The 7,711-nt window shown below is 38.9% G+C and overlaps 1 long non-coding RNA gene across 1 annotated transcript; it reads left to right on the top strand.

Annotated features, from left to right (window-relative positions):
• The first annotated feature begins 5,752 nt into the window (after positions 1 to 5,752).
• On the top strand, positions 5,753 to 6,654 carry LOC143670582 (uncharacterized). Its single transcript, XR_013169404.1, has 2 exons — positions 5,753 to 6,029; positions 6,229 to 6,654. It is a non-coding gene; the product is annotated as an uncharacterized LOC143670582 (long non-coding RNA).
• Positions 6,655 to 7,711: the final 1,057 nt, after the last annotated feature.

Below are 7,711 nucleotides of genomic sequence, written 5' to 3'. Positions count from 1 at the left end.
AGGTAAAATAAGCCAGAAACAAAAGAGCAACTATTGTATGGTCTCATTTAGAAAATGCTTATCAGAAAACAGAAGCCTAACTGCAAGCTCTTGTAGCTGTCAAATTTTGTCTGGGGTAGTAATTATTATTTCTGGATTTTTAAAGGCTGTTTTATATACGTATAACCTGGTATTCAGAGATAAGAATGAAGGTAATCAAGTCAAGATTAAAGTAATTCAGAACACAGGGGTTAGGTAGACATTGTCTATATTTTAGAACCTCGCCTACTCTTTGAGACCTAAGGAAGAAAGCTTTATAGTGTCCAGAACCTAAATTTTCGGTAGCACATTTCTCAACCAGTCAAGATAGTTCATTTAAACCATCGAAACATAGGGAGCCCAGAATAAAAATGAGGGCTTTTAATCCTGTATACCTTAATGTAATGCCTGGATATATCCCAGACTATATTAAGCAGATAATCAAAAAGTATTGGCAAAGTTCCTTGAGGGATGGGATAAAAATTATCGAACTGTTAAACTTTACCCTCGGGGAAACCCCCAGTACTCTGTCAAACATTAGGGACACCCAAATCAATAGGCCAAGCCCTTGATCTTGAGGATTCCTCTTGTGAAACTTATGTATGTAGCAGAAAAGCTTAACTTACCTATAGGTATGCCTAAGAGTTACTTGTGGAGAACTCTTTTTTTGCTGATATGTGACCTCACTGTCTCTAAGCCCAATTCTGCAAGTGAAATTACTGCCCTCCCCGCTACATAGAACATGACATCCAGGGGTGAAAGGCTCCTTGATGGCATGGATAGATGAGTATGGCCCTGGCACCATGGGATCAACAATGCCATCCTAACCAAAAGAGGGAAAAGTAGTGTAACAAATAATGTATCAGTGACTGAGAAAGTTCAAATAGAGTTGAGAGGCTACTCTGGAGGTCACTCTTATGCAAGCTTCAGTTAGACGTTGCTACCTATCATAACTTGCCAAATCCCAACCCAAACCATTCCAGCCTAAAGAACTCCTAGGACAATATATAAGAATCTACAAAGGTCCTTTGCACTATGGTAACTTTCCAGAGAACTACAACCTCCAAATGAATCCCTGGAACAGATAAGTCCTGAAATGCAGAGGGCCCAGCCTCTCCAGAACATCAGTTAGTTCCATCACCCTATCCCAGAATACTGACAGCCCCTTCCAACATGAAAAAGTTAGAATGGGCATAGCCCAAATACCCCTAAAGGGTGGGAGAAAGATCAAAGGTGATGGTAGAGTTATACAGAGATGGTAGGATTTAATAAATGAATATAATTGCTGAATCATTATATTGATATTTCTTTTAATCTCCAGTATTTTAGAACAGTTAGAAGTAAAAACCTAAAATTGTGGAATTGTAACCCATACCAAAATCTGACATCTGTTCTACAACTAATTGTTGTTCTGCGCTTTGAAATTTATTGTGCTTTTTTGTACATATGCTATTTTTCACACGCAAAAAAAAAAGAAAAAAGTGATGATAAAAATATATATTCCATCTAGCCTCCAATGTTCTAGAGCAGCTAGAAGGAAAAATCTGAGATGATGTTATGGTAGCCAATGACAAACTCTGAGGTCTGTCCTGTAACTACTTATTGAAGAGTGCTTTGAAAACTATTGCCTTTTCTCTTTCTTTGCTTTGTATATATGTTATATTATACAATTTTTTTAAAAAGTTTAAAAAGTATAAGAAAGATAAAAGATTTTATTTTACTGTCATTTATTCCTTTTCTGATGCTCTTCCTTTCTTTTATGTGCACCCAAGTTTCTGCTCATATTATTTTCCATCTCTGTGAAGAAGTTTTTCTAACATTTCTTATTGAGCAGATCTCTGACAGTGATTCCTTTGAGTTTTTGCTGGTATGAGAATGCATTTATTTCTCCCTCATTTTTGAGGGATAATTTCTGTGCTGGTTTGAAAGGATGTATGTCCCCTAGAAAAGCCATGTTTTAATCTAAATTCTATTTCATAAAGGCAGAATAATCCCTATTTAATATTGTGTGTTTGAAACTGTAGTCAGATTATCTCTCTGGAGATGTGATTTAATCAAGAGTGGTTGTTAAACTGGATTAGGTGACGAGATGTCTCCACCCATTTGCGTGGGTCTTGAGATGTTCTGGAGTCCTATAAAAGAGGAAACACTTTGGAGAATGAAAGAGATTCGGAGAGAGCAGAGAATGCTGCCACACCATGAAGCAGAGAGTCCACAAGTCAGTGATGTTTGGAGCTGAAGAGGGAACATGCCTCCTGGAGAACTGCATGAAATAAGAAACCAGGAGAAGAAGCTAGCAGATGACGCTGTGTTCGCCATGTGCCCTTCCAGATGAGAGAGGAACCCTGACTGTGTTCACCATGTGCCTTTTCAGATGAGAGAGAAACTCTGACTGTGTTTTCCATGTGCCCTTCCACTTGAGAGAGAAACCCTGAACTTCATCAGCCTTCTTGTACCAAGGTATCTCTCCCTGGATGCCTTTGATTGGACATTTCTATAGATTTGTTTTAATTGGGAAATTTTCTCAGCCTTAGAACTGTAAACTAGCAACTCATTAAATTCTTCTTTTTAAAAGCCATTCTGTTCCTGGTATATTGCATTCTGGCAGCTAGCAAGCTAGAACAATTTCTCTGGATATAAAAGTATAAGAAAACTTTTTTTAATTGACATAATTTGCATACCATAAAATTCCCCATTTTAAGGTGTAACAATCAGTGGTTTTTAGTATAGCCACAAGGTTATGCAACCATCACCATTATCTTATTCCAGAACATTTTCATCACCCCAATAGGAAACTCTTTACTAGTTAGCAGTCACTTCCCATTTCCACCCCCCCCCCCCATCCAGCCCCTGGCAACTACTTTCTGTCTCTATGGATTTTCCTATGCTGGACATTTCATATTAATGGAATCATGCAATGTGTAGCCTTTTGTGCCTGACTTCTTAGAATTAGCACAATTGTTTCAAACTTCATCCATGTTGAAACAGGTATCATTACTTAACTTCATTCTATGGCAGAGCAATATTCCATTCTATACACAACAGTGTGTTTATCCATTCATTAGTTGATGGACATTTTGGCTGTTTCTACTTTTGACTACTATGAATAATTCTGCTATGAGTATTTGTCTACAAGTATTTGTATAGAAAAGAGTCTCAACTCTCTTTGGTATATTCCTAGGAGGCGGAGAGTCATTTGGCAACTCTGTTTAACATTTTGAAAAATTGATAAACTGTTTACAAAAGTGGCTTTCCAGCATTCCCACCAGCAATGTATGAAGGTTCCAAGTTCTCCACATCCTCTTCAGCACCTGTTATTGTCTGTTCTTTCATTTTCACCATCACTATATTAGTTTTAGTATTTGTTATCCCTGTATCTTTTACGGTTCAGTTTTTGCTGTTGTCTTTCACATATTTTGTCAGGTTTATCCAGAAGTGTTTCTCATTTTTGATACTATTGTAAGTGGCATTACTTTTTGTTTTAATTGTTTATTGTTCTATTAAATAGAATTATGATTAATCGAATTATGCATATTGACATTCTATCCTGCAACTTTGCTACACTCACTCACTAGTTCTAGTAGGTTTTTGTAGATTTAATCAGATATTCTACATAGATTGTTATGTTATCCACAAATAAAAAGTTTCATTCTTATCAAAACAATGTCTTTTATATCATTTTATAGCCTGATTTCATGGCCAGAACTGAATAAGGAGAGTGAATCTCTTTGTTTTGTTTTCCTTCACTTAGAAGTAAAGCATTCAGTGTTCGACCATAAAGTATAGTGTAAACTATAGGGTTTTTTAGATGGTCTTCATCAGTTTGTGGAAGATTTACTTCTGTTTCTAGTTTGCTAATGTTTCTTAACAAGGAACGGACGCTGAATTTTATCAAATTGTTTTTCTGTACCTATTGAGATGATCATCTAGCTTCTCCTTTATAGTTTATTAATAAAGTGAATTAAATTGTTTTATTTTATTTCTGGGGCAAGTCTCACTTGATCATGGTTTATTATACTTTTTATATATTGATAGAATCTCTTTGTGTGTCTCACTGTACATAATTTCTATTGCTATATCTTCATGTTCACAAATTTCTGCCATGTTTAATTTGCCATTAATCCCAACCACTGTGTGTCATGTCAGACACTACTTTTAATCTCTCTCAGATCAACTTGGCTCTATTTTATAACTTCCATATCTTTACCTTACTTTGAATGTATGAAATACATCTATAATAATTGTTTTAATGTTCTTGTTGGCTAATTCTAAAATCTGTGTCAATTTTCTTTTCGTTTTGATTTTTCAGTGTAGTTTTAATTTGCATTTTTAACTTAGAGAGGTTAAACATCTTTTAGTATATCTTTATTATGAATTGTCTTCCCATATTTTCTTTGGCATTTTTGTAATTGGTTTTTCATCCTTTGTCTCACTAGTTTTCAGATTTTTTACATTTTGTGATATTATCACTGTATCAGAGGTCTAAGTTATAAATCATTTTTTCTTCCACAGTTTGTGAGTTGTCTATTTAGTTTGTTTATGTCTTTTAAAATTGTTGTTGTGCCTTTTAAAATTTTAGGCAGTGTAACACATCCTGGCTGGGTAAGCAACCAGTCAACACCAGGAAGTACGCTCTCTGTTGGAAACCCCAGGAACTCCCACTAAGCCAAAATGTTGTATGCCCAGGTAAAAACTGCAAGCAGTCTGAATCTGTAGTTAATTAGGAACATAAAGACTATGGCTAACCTCACCACTGCTTTCCTCCAGGGCCATAAACCCAAATGAGAGACCCTCTACCTAAGAAGCTATATGGCCAGTACTTGATCACACAACCTTGGGAGTTTGTTGTAGCTATTCATAAAGATGATTTCCACCAGTGTTACAATCGCAAGGTAAGCTACAAGGGAGATAGGATGCTAACAGAATCAACAGTAAAATAAGGTAAGAAAGTGTCTGATGGGTGAGGAGACATTTTGAGAAGAACATTGTACATAAGGCAAGCAGACTTCTGGTTCAGCCAAGTCCCAGTTTGTGGCTTTCTGAATGTGAATATCTGCCTCATTCCTCTATACTTTAAAACCCAAGTCTGAGTACTATACCTCTTGGAATACATAAATCACCCTCCCCAATTTGGAACAAAATTGGGGAACAATTTTGGAACAATGACAGTGGGGCATGTCTATTCACTGAAATCTTGACAGCTTGTGGGCAGTGATTTAAGACAAGAGAACAGAAAACTGAGGAGAGTTATGTGGGAATTTTGAAAAGGTGGTGTGAATGGGAAAGTTATCTCATAGTAACCAAGAAGTAAATGGTCTTCAATGCACATTAGAGAAATTTTAGGAGGGAAGTAGGATGATGCACATGCCCATTAAGACTTAAACACGGCCACATTAACTTGGAGGGATTTTAGATGAGACATTCAAAATACTAGGTACTGGTGAAGGGTGTAAGAGAACAGAATGAACCACTGAATAGGGGTGGCCATGGGGAAGGCTTGAAGGAGACATCATTTTCCAGATACATTCATCACCAGAATTGAGCTTGGGGAGGTAGGAAGGTTAGTTTGGAAAAGTTCTTGAAGGAATGATAAAGAACTTTCCCCTTTCTACAACCAGAGAATCTTGGCCTCCCTAACAACCTCCCCCATCCTACCAAGGAGATGTTGGGAGTGGTAATTTGTGAGGTGTAAGCCACATCTTGGCCCACACCCTCCTCTCATGGTAGTGCCAGGAGTAGTGCTTTGTGATGTCTAAGACTCCTTGAGCTGTCATTGGCTGGAAGAATGCCATGTTGACCAATCAAAGCTGAAGGGTGTGGCTACTCATTGTCCTGGGGAGGTATATATAAGGGGTTAGGAGCCAAGGGAGATTACTGTTGGCTGCAACATGACTAAGCTGACTAGGAAACCATGGGAGCCTAGAACAATTATGATTCAACCAACCCCAAGGACCAAAAGGTTGAAAAAAAAGAAGATTCTTTATCAACCCAGGCCCAGTGCTGGTGGCAAGGTGAGACAACACCACTTAAGTTTCCCTTTCTTTTTCCCATTGATTCCTTTCCCTTTCCTCCCACCACAAGGCCTACCTGTCCTGCTCTAGCACAACCCCCTCTTTAGCCCACAACCTTTCTCTGGAAGCCCCCTTCCCATCCAGTCCTCTCCCTTCTCCAAACTAATACCGTTCTGGACCCCTCCTGTCGCCCTTCCAGGTGCAGAACACAATGAAGATTAAAAGGCCCCATCAAGGAAATATGAGGAAGAAATCTCAATCATCTCATACCCGCTCGAGAAAGCCTAAGAAACCAAAAAGGCCAACAACATTTGTCTGTCACCATGCACCAAATAAGAGATGGAGAGGAAGGAAGATACAGAAGCGAAAGCCACGGAAGCAGAGCAAGAGATGGAGCCAAAATAAGAGAAGACAGGGTCAAGTGAAAAGAAATGAGAGACCGTGGAGATCTCTGCCCCTCCAAGGAACATTCTTCCCCCTGTGCCTAATGAAGTTCAGAGACCTGTAACTATGTACTGCGTCTCAAATGGCAGCTGTGGGAAAATGACCAACTGCATAGAGACTACATCTTATGCAGCAGTGTGCTCCGATGGCAATGATTAAAAAAAAAGCCTTGAGTAAAGGAGATATGTGTGTGTGTCTTTGTAGTTCTCAGATCATGGGAAGGGAGGAAGGGAAGAGGGAGGTATGTGAGGACGGTGGGGTCATGCAGGGTTTGGGGTAGACCAGCAGGTCCACAGTTAGACATTGGGGATGAGGACAGTGTAAGGATTCGCTACTGAAGACAAACCTCCACCTTCACTTTATCTCATGGGCAAAGAGGAAAAAGGGCGTGGTGTTTTGTGAGTGTGTGTGTGCATGTGTGTGTGTGTGAGTGTGAGTGCATCACTCAGATGGGGAGAGGCGTGATGTATGAGAGGTGGCACTGTCAACCCCCCCAAAAGGCACAATGGAATCACCTCCCAGCCACCTACCGCATAATGGTATTTGTAAGCAACTAATGACCCTCAGAAGGATCAAAAAACGCACTCTGCTAAAAGTCACCACCAGCACTCCCAAGGACTGAAATCATGGTGTTTGGACACTACAAACCAAACACCGATTAGGTCACTTTCTGCTAAAAAAACTTGGCATGGAGTGGAGGGCAGGGCAGTGGGAGTGGTCTGGCTTTCTACCCCCACCTTGGATGCAGGCCATAAAGGGGAGCTTTGTCTAAAGAGAATTTTAATACGAGTATAAAGCTAAGTAGCGACTGGTTCTGTTTTATCACCGCCCTCCAGCATTTCTTAACAATATCAGTGATTAAACACACTTCCCTCCAGAAAATTATTTTTTTGGGTCTAAGTTCTAAAAAATTGTGATGATTTTGTTGTTTTAATTAGATTTATGTATTTCACATGACCACCTTTTTAGCACTTATATATTAATAATCATTGCATACTACATGGAAGTTAACTTGGAAAACTCCCTCTTACAAAGTTGGTCTCAGGCACAGGCTGACCCAGTTCTGCTGCTTCTTTCTGTCATGAGTTCTTAATGGTTTGGAATTGTTTCAGATCATTTGCAGCACACTTATAGTCTGCAGTCCTGGTGGTGATGCACATAATACTCATATCCCTGTGTTTAAACAGTAGATTCTAAATAAGCTGGTTGAACCTGCTGGTTCATTAGAAAAACATAAG

The sequence above is a fragment of the Tamandua tetradactyla genome, chromosome X (genome assembly GCF_023851605.1).
Source record: "Tamandua tetradactyla isolate mTamTet1 chromosome X, mTamTet1.pri, whole genome shotgun sequence".
Classification (NCBI taxonomy): Eukaryota; Metazoa; Chordata; class Mammalia; order Pilosa; family Myrmecophagidae; genus Tamandua; species Tamandua tetradactyla.
The sequence above is the reverse complement of the archived record's forward strand: the minus strand, read 5'-3'. Positions and strand labels throughout refer to the sequence as shown.